At 50.7% G+C, this 11,430-nt stretch overlaps 1 long non-coding RNA gene across 1 annotated transcript; it reads right to left on the minus strand.

Moving 5' to 3' along the window:
- Positions 1–2,190: 2,190 nt before the first annotated feature.
- Positions 2,191–8,804, minus strand: LOC128120829 (uncharacterized). Its single transcript, XR_008221960.1, has 4 exons — positions 8,694–8,804; positions 3,906–4,072; positions 3,098–3,209; positions 2,191–2,535 (listed from the first exon to the last, which is right to left on the minus strand). It is a non-coding gene; the product is annotated as an uncharacterized LOC128120829 (long non-coding RNA).
- Between the last annotated feature and the right edge of the window lie 2,626 nt (positions 8,805–11,430).

An 11,430-nucleotide genomic window follows, 5' to 3' on the forward strand; every position in this document is an offset into this window, starting at 1 on the left:
CATGCTTGTGCAGGTGCCTCCTATTTCCACACACCCCCCCTCTTGTGTGCGTTGGGACTGGCAGCCTGGCAACCAGTCACCGGCCAAATTAACTCAAGTTTCCTTTGGGGAAAAATGTCCTCAGTTACTTCATTTGGGTCTGTTTTAGCAAATTAACTCATCCAGTATTTTCTCCTGATTTGTTTTAGTGGGTGGAGGGCGGAGTGTGGAAACGGGAGGCTCACGTTATGGCCTTGGGAACAGCCTTCCCAGCTTCTCCCTCACGACAAACCCTCATCTCTGTCAGGAGCTTGGGGGAAATACTTCTTCTCTTGGGCTATGGGGTTATAAACGGGGTTGCATAAAGCGTGAGGACCTGAGTTCAAATCCTGAGCACCCATGTGAAAGCCAGACATGGTAGTGCATGCCTGTAACTCCGGTGTGTGTGGGGGGGGATGAGAGGCAGGACGATCTCTGGGGTTCACTGGCCAGCCAGTTCAGGCAATTGGTGTGTCCCAGGTTCAGTGAGCGATCCTGTCTCCCCAAATCAGGTGGAGGGTGGGTGACATGGCTCAGCAGGTACACACGCTGGTGACAGAGGTTTGCTCCCCCGGACGAAGTTGGTGAGGAGAGAGAACTGACATCCGAGAATTGTTCTCTGACCTCCACACCGTGCGCTTTGGCACACGCACAGAATAAATAAAAAGGCAATAAAAATATGATAAAATGATAACGTGGAGAGTTACTAAGGAGCACACCAACGCTGACCTCTGGCTTCTCTGCACACCTACACACACAAGATTTTTTTTTTTCTCTCCAGGTGTAGTGTTTGGCGGGAACTCACTGACAGAGTCCCGAGAAGCCAGCAGGATCCTGGTTGTCTGACCTGACTCTTTGCTGACATCCAGGGCCTTCCAGCCAGCCTCCTTTGGACCAAGCAGGCGCTGGGGAGGCGTGGCCAGATGACCTCCTGTGACCTTGTGTGGCCCAGGCACTCATCTCTCCCCTCCCATCTCCCACTGAATCTGACTCGAGACTGTCTATTTTTTTCGCCCACTACCTTTCAACTCAAGTTATGGTTTTATAAATAATATATACTGCAAGCCGGGCTCGGGAAGGACGTTCATTCTGCCCTGAAATATTTATAGCCCAGAATGTCTGCTTTCCTTGCCTCCGAGTCATTTTTCAGAGTGGCAGGCCGAGGGAGACACGCTTAGGCACATCTTTGACAGCGGCGGCACCTGGAGGAGAGCACTCTCTGCCCAGCTGCGGGCTGATCTATCCTGTGGCTGTAGAAGGGACAAAGCAGTTGTGCCTGGGGACAGTTCCTTGTCCCAGGCCTCTTAAATCATCTCAGATGGCTCAACACTGGGACAGACTAAGCGCCGCTGTCCTGGGAATGGACGGGGCTTTCTAACGTGTGCTTGGAATAATAACACAGTGGATCAGGATTTGGGATCCATCTGGAATCCTTAGTCCTGTGAGGTGGGTGCTAGAACTAAGTACTTTACAAATGGGGAACCTGAGGTGGAGAGAGGAAAGAAATGCAGAGGGCACACCGTAATGAAGTAGCAAAACAGCACGACGGTTTTTCGTTTGTTTGCTTTCTTGTGGGGGTGAATACGGTGTGGTCTGACACATACAATGGCCCTGATGGAATCTTTTCTTGTTTCATTTTTTTCAGTACTAGGGATTGAATCCAAGGACTCCCTGTGCTACACTATTGAACCATGCTTCTAGCCCCTCCCTGGGGGATTTTAAGCAGGTGCTCTACCACTGAGCCACACCCCAGTCCCTCACTGGGGGATTCTAGGGAAGGACAGGGAGGCACTGTGGACCTTTCAACTCTGTTGCCTACTGCTGTGTGGCCCTGGGATATTTACTGTGGGTGGGCAGGGTGGCACAGCTGTAGTTCCAGAATGTGGGAGATTGAGGCAGGGGGATCATGAGCCTGGGCTAAGGAGGATAAGGAAGAGGAAGGGAAGGAGGAAAAAGTGAAAATGAAAGCAAAGATGGAGAAGAAAAAGGAGGAGGAAGAAGAGAAGAAGATGGAGGAGGAACAGGAGGAAGGAGGGTTTCGTTTTATTTTTGTTTTTCAAGACAAGGTCTCGCTGTGTAGCCCTGGTTGTCCTGGATCTCACTCTGTAGACCAGGCTGGCCTCGAACTCACAGAAACCCACCTGCCTCTACCTCCCGAGTGCTGGGATCAAAGGCGTGCATCACTGCCACTGCAGGCTGTTTAATTCAGCTGATGGGGGCCCAGGTGTCCCCCTTTCTGGCAGGCCATTTGAATGTAGGCAGACCCTGACTCAGCCCCCCCATTCCTTCTCAGGTAGCTTGGCGTCATTCTTCCTCTACGTGTCTAGGGAGAGATGCAAGTCCCACCCACACGCCTCCAAATCCGGCCACAGCCCAATAAACAAGAACTGAAAGGAAGAAGCAGAGCCGCTGAGTTCCGGAGCAGGAGCAGGCGTCAGATGGCATCCACAGGAGGAACACTTTAAACACGTGCATATGTCTGAGTCTCCAGCTTGCCCGTGCCAGGCTCCAAACACTCTGTGGAGAGGAAGGGACGTGTGTTTCGATCAAGGTGCAGTTTACACATTGTTAGTGAATACCTGAGACGATGGCTTCCAGAAGGGACATAATGTGGGTCTCTCTTTTTATATCTGTCTCTCTCCCCCATTTCCTCCCTCCCTCCCTCTCTCTCCTGAGCGTGTGTGCATGTGTGTTCAGTGTATGAACATGCTCTCTTGAATATAAGTGCTGGGGGGTGGGGTGAGCACTGGAGGTCTACCACTCCCCAAATTATTTTTTGAGACAGGCTCCTCTCACCAAATCTTCAGCTCACCAATTTGGCTAGACTGAGCTGCGGAGATTAGCTGACCTCTGCCTGATCCGGTGTTATAGACGTGTGCTGCCATGTGCAGCTTTTTACGTGGGGTTGGGGATTCAAACTCAGGTCCTCAAGCTTGTCGGGCGAGTACTTTACCGACTGAGCCAACTCTCCAGCTGGACATACAGTGGGCTTCAAAGCATCTAATACTGTGCTAGTTCCTTGGTGGCGAGGTGAGTGAGGGCTTGGGAGTCAAGTGGATGGCCACCCTGCAAACAGTACCTGCATGCTTCATGCGCTGTGTAGATTCAGTCTATTTCACAGTAATTTCACCAAAAGCCTCAGACACGGGAGCAGGAGGGTGGCCCAGTCTGTGGGAATAACGAACTTCTCTCTAACAGATAAAGCAGGATGGCGCCCAAATCAGTGTGGTTCATTAATAGGAAAGACCGAATCAGTCCTTTTGAATTTGGGCTCCCCCCTCCTCCCCCGTCCCAAGGCATCCACTTCCGCTTAGGCAACATCTCCCTCTCTCATTTGCCACAAAGAAGAGCTTCACTTCATTTGAAGAGTCTCCTTGGGCTGGATGCGGCGGTGTACTCCTACGTCACCACGGGAGGAGCTGGGACATGCTTCCCCCAGTAAAGTCCTTTGCAAGGGGGAGGACCTGAGGCTGATTTCCAGAACCCACTGTTTAAAAAGCTGGGTTTTAAAAATAAAAGCACGGTGGCGCACACCTTTAATCCCAGCATTTGGGAGGCAGAGGCAGGCGGATCTCTATAAATCTGAGGCCAGCCTGGTCTACGGAGTGAGTTTCAGGACAGGCAGGGGCTACCCAGAGAAACCCTGTCTCTAAAAACCAAAAACCAAACCAAACCAAAACAAAACAAAGCTTCATTTCCCTCTTGAACCAGTGTCCCATCAGCTGCCACTTTGGTACCATGTTTTGGCCATAGGTCCTGTTTTTCTCTGTCCCCCATCCCATTTTTTCAGGATTTTTTTTTAGGATGGGGCGGGGATTCCTTATCTTATGCTGGATTCCTGCCAAGCCCATGACTCCTGGGTACTTGTACAGTCTCTATTCACCTACCTCCTGCGGCAGGGAACTCACTCCTCTCTCGATGGCTTCCTTATTTGAACATCTCCTTCCCTGAAGCCATCCACCCATGGTTCAGCAATCTGGGACAGAGACCGTGGCCCAGTGACATCTTTGGCAGATGTTTGCAGATAACAGCTGGATCCTCCTAAACGCCCTCCCTTAGAGGAAAAGCGGCTTTAGTGTCTCACACCGTGTTACTGTTGTTCACACCGTGTAAGCCAGCTCACCTCCCTGCTATCTCTGCATCCGTGTGAGGACTTGGAAAACCTGGGGGAAAGTGTGTATGGGAATTTGGGTGGGTTCAGATAAAAGGCAGATAGGAGGCTGGGGAGCTAGATCGGTCAGCGATGTGTACCGTTCTTCCCTTATGAAGAACTAAGTTTCAGCCCCACATCTCACATTTAAACAAACAAACAAACAAACAAACAAAAAAAGGCAGGTGTGTGCTTACAGTCCCAGAGCCTGGAGACAAGTAGATCCCTGGGGCCCACTGGCCAGTCAGCACAGACAGATTGATGAGTTCAAGGTCAGCAAGGACCCTGTCTCAGAAAACCAAGGTGGACAGGCAGGGGATGTACTCAGTTGATAGAGTGCTTCTCTAGCACCCTATAAATTAGTTATAGTGATTCATTCCTCTAACCCCAGCATTTGGGAGATGGAGGCAGAAGGAAGGACCAGAAGTTCTAGATCATTCTTAGCTACAGAGTGAATGTGAGGCCAGCCTGGGCTACATGAGACTCTGTCTCAAAACAAAACGAAAATGAAGCAACCCAAGGGGTGGACAACATCAAAGGAATGACATCCAAAGGTGTCCTCTGGCCTTCACCCACATGCACACATATGTGTACTTGCACACACATGAGCAGGTATGGAGAGAGAGAGAGAGAGAGAGAGAGAGAGAGAGAGAGAGAGAGAGAGAGAGAGAGAGAAAAGAGAGAGACACACTCAGAGACAGAGAGCGCGAGATGGGGGAGGGACAGGAAGATGGTCCTGGATTTCTGGGGGATCTTGGAACAGCGGATAAAGCAGAGCGTGGCCTCCTGCCTCTATGGGGCCCAGGCCTGGCTTTGCAAAAGAAAATCGAAGTTGAAGCAAACTGTCCAGAGGAGATGGAGCTGCGGAAGGTGGGGCTGGAGGAAGTGGGTCCTTATGGGTGGGTCTCCAAAAGACCTGTCTGTCCTTGGGCACTCACTCCCTGTTGCTCCTCTCTCGGCTTCCTGTCTTCCACAGTTGTGCAGTTTCCGAGGGTTTTCCACCACAACGACGCTCTACCTTGCCTCAGTCCCAAGACAGTGGGCCAGATGACAATGGACTGAGTCCGTGACTCAGAACAGACCTTCCCTGGTTTCAGTTGTGTGTGTGTTGGGCGTTTGCTTATGACAATGAAAGGACCAACAGTGTTTGGAGACTTCCTGGCCAGAGGACTGAGGACATCACTTAAGTTCCCCCATCCTGTCTCCCTTCCAAAATAACCACTCCACATTTCCTCAAAAGATTTTTTATTTTATTATTTATTTATTTATCTATTTATCTATCTATCTATCTATCTATCTATCTATCTATTTATCTATTTATTTATTTATTTATTTATTTATTTTTGAGACAGATTTCTCTGTGTAGTTTTGGTGCCTGTCCTGGATCTCGCTCTGTAGACCAGGCTGGCCTCGAACTCACAGAGATCCGCCTGGCTCTGCCTCCCGAGTGCTGGGATTAAAGGCGTGCGCCACCACTGCCCCACCCGAGATTTTTTTTTCTATTTGTTTTTAATTTGTGGTTCTGAGTGTGGTATGTGCACATGCCTGCGGTATCTGAAGAGGCCAGAAAAAGGTATTAGATCCCCTGGTGCTGGAGCTGCCTGATGTGGGTGCTGAGGCACTGAATCTAGGTCCTCTGGAAGATCAGCAAACACTCTCAACCACTGATCTATCTCTTCAGCTCTAGTCCCCCATTTTTAAAGGCTCCAGAATGCCCCTAGCTTAGAGTATTAACACCGTGTTGTCGGCGTCAAAAGACGTCATCGCGTGTTGTGTTTATGTCCACCCGCTTCCTCATTTTCCCTGTCTACATCTGCCATTTGAGATTTCCTGTTGTTGTGGTTGGAAATATTTGCCTTTTTAACCTTAATTAAACCTTCTTTGGCCACATCCACAGGCTGGGTAGGAAAACTGAGAATGAACGAACGGTGTGTTTGTTGCTAGGATTACGTGAGTATGTGGAGCACGGTTTTGTTTTGTTGTTGTGGCCTTTGAAGGGCTCTAGCAGGCCCGACCACGGTGGGAGCTGGGAGACGGTTCTATCGGTGAAGTGTTTCCTATGAGGACCCGAGTTTGATTCCCAGAACCCACTCTTTAAGAAGCTGTGTTTAAAAAAAGAAAAAAAAAAGCATGAGGGTGCAACACCTTTAATCCCAGCACTCAGGAGGCAGAGGCAGAGGCAGAGGCAGAGGCAGACAGATCTGTGAGTTTGAGGCCAGACTGATCTACAGAGTGAGTTCCAGGATAGCCAGGGCTACACAGAGAAATCTTGTCTTACAATAACCACCTGTCTCCCCCCCAAAAAAACCAATTAAAAAACTTAAAAAAAAGTTGACTGTGGTGGAGCCAATTTGTAATCCCAGAACTGGGGCAATGGAGTCAGGCTTGAAAACTAGCCACCTAGTCTGCTTGGAACGTTCCAGGGCTGAGCAACGGAGCAACCCTGTCTCAAAAAAAGGGTGGATGGTGTCTAAGGAAAAATAGTACCCAAGGTTGTCCTATGACTTACACACACACACACACACACACACACACACACACACACACACACACACACACACACACACACACAGAGTCATTATTGTACAGTGAATAGGGAAGCCTGGGAAGCCATGGATACTCCCTGGGAGTCCAGGCACCTTGGGGTGTATGGGGGGTGGTCAGAGTTCTGCCCTGGTGCAGTGCTTGGGTGGAAGCGGATTCTAGACCACCTGACTCAGGGCCGTCACGTGGGTATTTATCGGGAACAAACAGGTTTTGTGTGCATTTCGCGATCTTAGCGTCTTTAATTTGTTGCACAACAAATTGGAGAAGATTTAGCATGTATTTAATTAATTTGACGAAAATAGTTCAACAACCGTAAACAAGGCTGAGCAGAGACACTCGCTCGCTCGCTCTCTGGAAAGCGGAACCTCGGCTCCTCCAGAGAGTAGGGGGCGGGGCCTCGAGGCTGGGCTGCAGTGCAAGTTGGGGCCCAGGGAGCGGGGCGCAGTCTCTGCAGGCACTCGGCAGGTGTGGTTAGGGAGCTGGGCAGGAGGCTTAGGTAAGTCTTGGTAGCAGGCCTCCCGACACTCGTGGCCTCCTCATGAGGAAATGATGAGAGCCCCCACCGCACCCCCAGACTCCCGGCACTTCCTGGAGTCAGTGGCCCGAAATCCCTGGAGCCCATGGAACTGTTTGTCCGCCAAGGCGAAGCTTGCCCCGAAATAGTCTGTAGGAACTGAGGATTGTGTTTGGGGGCTGGGAGATGGCTGTCCATAACGTGCCTGCCCGGCAAGCATGAGGACCTGAGTTCGAGTCCCAGAACCCACATAAAGAATTGGGCACATACGCTGGTAATCTCAATTACTGGGAAGTAGAGACAGGATCCCGGGGCTCGCCGGCCAGTCAGTCTAACTGAATTGGTGAGTTCCTAGTCTCAGTGAGAGACCCTACTTCCAAAGCCAAGTTGGGGCTTAGGGACCCGGCTCAGTGGTTAAAAGGCCTGTGGCTCAAGAATGAGGACTCTAGTTCAGTTCTCCAGCACCCTTGTAAACATGGCATGCATCCATCCCCTCAGCGGCGAGGGGTGGGAACGGGAGGACCCTGGTGCTCGTTGGCTAGCCATTCTGGGTGACTTCCAGATCCAGTGAGAGACACTTAAACAAACAAACTCAGCAGAGCTGGAGAGATGACTCAGTGATTAAGGGCACTTGTTGCTCTTGCAGAGAACCCAGGTTCAGTTCCCAGCATCCACATGGTGGCTCACAGCCATCCATCACTCGAGTCCTGGGGGATCCGATGCCCCCTTCTGACCTCTTAGGTACACACGTAACACACACACACACACACACACACACACACACACACACACACACACAGAGGCATGCCAAATACTCATAAAAGTATAATAACTAAATCCAAAACTAAAAATAATAGTAATAATAAAGCAGAGATCAATAGGGGAGACACGTGACATGGACCTCTGCCTTCCTATGTGCCCACATGGGTGAGCACCTCTCCCCACACAAAATAAGGTAGATGGCTCCTGAGGAACAGCGCTTGAGGCTGACCTCTGGTTTGTGTGTGCATGATGTGTGTGCATGCACACACACACATACTAAATAATTGTGTTTGACTATGAGTAGCAGAACAACCCAAGAATGGTATAAACATTACATATATAGCATATAAGAAGTCCTGAGATAGGAGATTCTAATATATATTATATATATATATATGTCTATGATGGCCTCAGTGTCTCTCTCTCTTTTTTTTCCCCCCTTCTCTTCACCACCTTTGGGCACTTGCCTTGTGTCTTTAAAGCCCTCACCTGGCCCCAACACAGCTGCTACAGCTCCAGACATTACATCCACATCTCAATAGCATATACAAACAACACAAGCTTTCTAAGGCGGTGCAGCGTGTGATGTCTTTTTACCCGACACAGGCAATGACTGAATCGCCTTGTCTCTGTCATCACGGAGGGTAAGGGCTGTAGCACCTTTTGGGGGTCACTAGTTGCCCAGGATGACCTTGAACTCACTCGGGCCTGGAACTCGTTCTGTAGATCAGGCCATCTTGAGCTCCGCCTGCCTCAGCCTCCCTAGAGTAGCTGGGCTGAAAGGCTCGTACCACCAGGCAAGACTGTCTCAAAATAAAAAAAGAGGGCTGGGGGCCAGGCTCCGTAGTAGTGAGGAGCAGGGGTGTGGCTTGGGGGCGTGCCCTGGGATGCTCGCTAGGGCTAGGACACGTGAGTGTCTGTGCAGTCTGCGGCTTCTCTGTTAATCCAGACTGTTCCAAGGTAAAAGCTGCGGGCTGGCAGTGCGGGCCTTCCGGAGGTCGCTCCTACGTCTTTCTCTCCCCTGCCAGGCCCCAGCATGTGATGGGAAACTGGGCTCAAAGAATGGCCCGAGGTCATGCTGAGGGCGGAGCCTGTACCCGGGGAGAGGAGTCTCACCTGTGGGTGTGAAGGAAGGGGCTGGGTGGCTGGCCGCACCCCAGGGCCGGGCGGTAAGCTTCCCTTACCTGGCATCTTGGCTAATCGCTCAGTCAGGAGGGCGGATGTGGCTCTACATAATTATAGTTTGTTCAGTTCATAGGCTGTCAGCTGGGGGCCCCCAGGGGAGGGTGGGAGGAGGCTTTGGGCAGCGTAAAGCTCCCATTAGTAGAGCAAATTGGGCCTGTTTGGCAGTCTGTAGGCCTTGGGGAGGCCTCAGACCAGGCCCTGCCTGAGCTGCCTGTGTGGAGGATGCTGCAGGGAAGGAATTGAGGTCCTGGGTTGTTCAGCTTCCTTTTGAGATGGGCGGGCTTCATCTCCACTAGAAGCCCTGTGGCCCCTTGAATGCACCCGCCTGTATTCCAGGCCTCAGTTTCCCCAGCTGCCCAAGAAATGAGGTCCACCTGGCTCTTGGGGAAAAGAAAGAGATTTAAGATCTGGGTTTGGCAGTACATGCCTGCTCTCTCAGCATTTGGGAGGATGAGGCAGGAGGATTGCGAATTCTGGACTATACATGAGTTGTAGGCTAACCTGGGCTACATAATGAGACTCAGTCTCAAAAATCCCAAAACTCAAGTCTAGGGAGATGGCTCAGTTGGTACAGTGTTTGTCTTATAAGCACAGGGGCCTGGGTTTGATCCCTAGCACCAACATACAAAAGCTGGGCATGGTAGTGCATGCTTGAAACCCTTTCAGCGAGGAGGCAGAGGGTAGGGAATCCCTGGGGATCCCCGGAGTTCCCTGGGGCTTGTTCCAGCCAGCTTAGGCAGACGGGAAAACTCCAGGCCAAGACAAGACCCTGTCTCAAAAGACAAGGTAGACAGTCTCCTGAGAAATGACACTTGAGGTGGCCTTTTGACATTCACATGCATGTGTGCACAACACACACACACATACACACACACACACACACACACACACACACACACACACACACACACCATCTCAGTGAGTTAGAGGCCAGCTTGATCTACATGAGGAGTTCCAGGACAGCAAGGACTACATACATAATGAGACCTTGTTTCATCCATGAATAAATAAATTGGAAGAAAGAGAGAGAGAGAGAGAGAGAGAGAGAGAGAGAGAGAGAGAGAGAGAGAAGATCTCACATAACCCAAGTCACTTCTGATCCTTCTGACTCTACTTCCTAAGTGCTGGAATTACAGGGGTGCAACCCGATGTTGGGGATACGTGACGCTGGGGATCAACCAGAGTTCTGTGCATGCTAGGTAAACACTCTACCCAGTGAGCCACAGGCCCGATGGGGAACATTTCTGATTGAAACCGTAACAGAGCCATGTATGGTGCTTCACCGGCCTGAAGCCCCTGCACCTGGGAGGCAGAAGCAGGAGGATTATAAGTTCAAGGGCAGCCTGGGTTACACAGTGAATTGATAACAGCCTCGGCAATTTAGTGAGATTCCGTCTCACAAATCAAAAACAAAACAATTAAATCATAACAGGACTAGACCCTCCCCCCCCCCTTCCCCACTCTGATCCCTTTCCAAGCACAATCTTTCTTGGCTGTAGAGAATGTCCCTGCTGTCACACGGTCTTACAAGTGGTAGCGTTTCCTGTCCTTCCTGTGGGCAGGTCCTGAAGAAAGGCCGACGATGAGTTTCTGCTCCCCAGTCCGTCAGATCTGTGATCCTGCATTGCTTTCTAAGGCTGTTTGAGTGCAGGCTGCCCCCAGCCTCTCTTCTTCACCCCACTGAGCAGGCTCTCGTCGCTGCTTCTACCAACAAAGGAGGGCAGAAGGATCACTGTGGCTTCCTGAGGTTATGTCACATAATCTGAGGCTCTTTCAACATTATTTCCTGGGACATTTTTGTTACAACCCTGGGCTATCGCCGTAGGCCAAGTCTGACTACCAAGAAAGAGGTGGCCATATTGTAATGAAGCCCAAGTCACAGCGTTCTGGTCAACCTACCGTGTCTTTGAAATCTTTCCAGTCCAGACAGTAAACATACATGACCCAGCCTGTAATGATTGATGTTGACTGTCTACTTGACAGAGTCTGGAATCATCAAGGGGCAGGCATCTGTCCTTGTGTGTCTGTAAGGAAGTTTCTAAACTGGGTTGGGGTGGGAAGACCCACCCTGAACATGGGTGACACCATCCCATGGATTTGTGTCCCATACTGAACAACACAGGAGAAAGTGAGCTGAGGACCAGCATCCATCTCTCTCTGCTTCCTGACTGTGGATGCCACAGGACCAGCTGCCCCACGCTCCTGCAACTATGCAGTCCTTAGCACAGCGGGCTGCACCCTCAGCCTGTAAGCC

The sequence above is a fragment of the Peromyscus californicus genome, unplaced genomic scaffold, assembly GCF_007827085.1.
Source record: "Peromyscus californicus insignis strain IS unplaced genomic scaffold, ASM782708v3 Scaffold_2__1_contigs__length_46816999, whole genome shotgun sequence".
NCBI classification, from domain to species: Eukaryota; Metazoa; Chordata; class Mammalia; order Rodentia; family Cricetidae; genus Peromyscus; species Peromyscus californicus.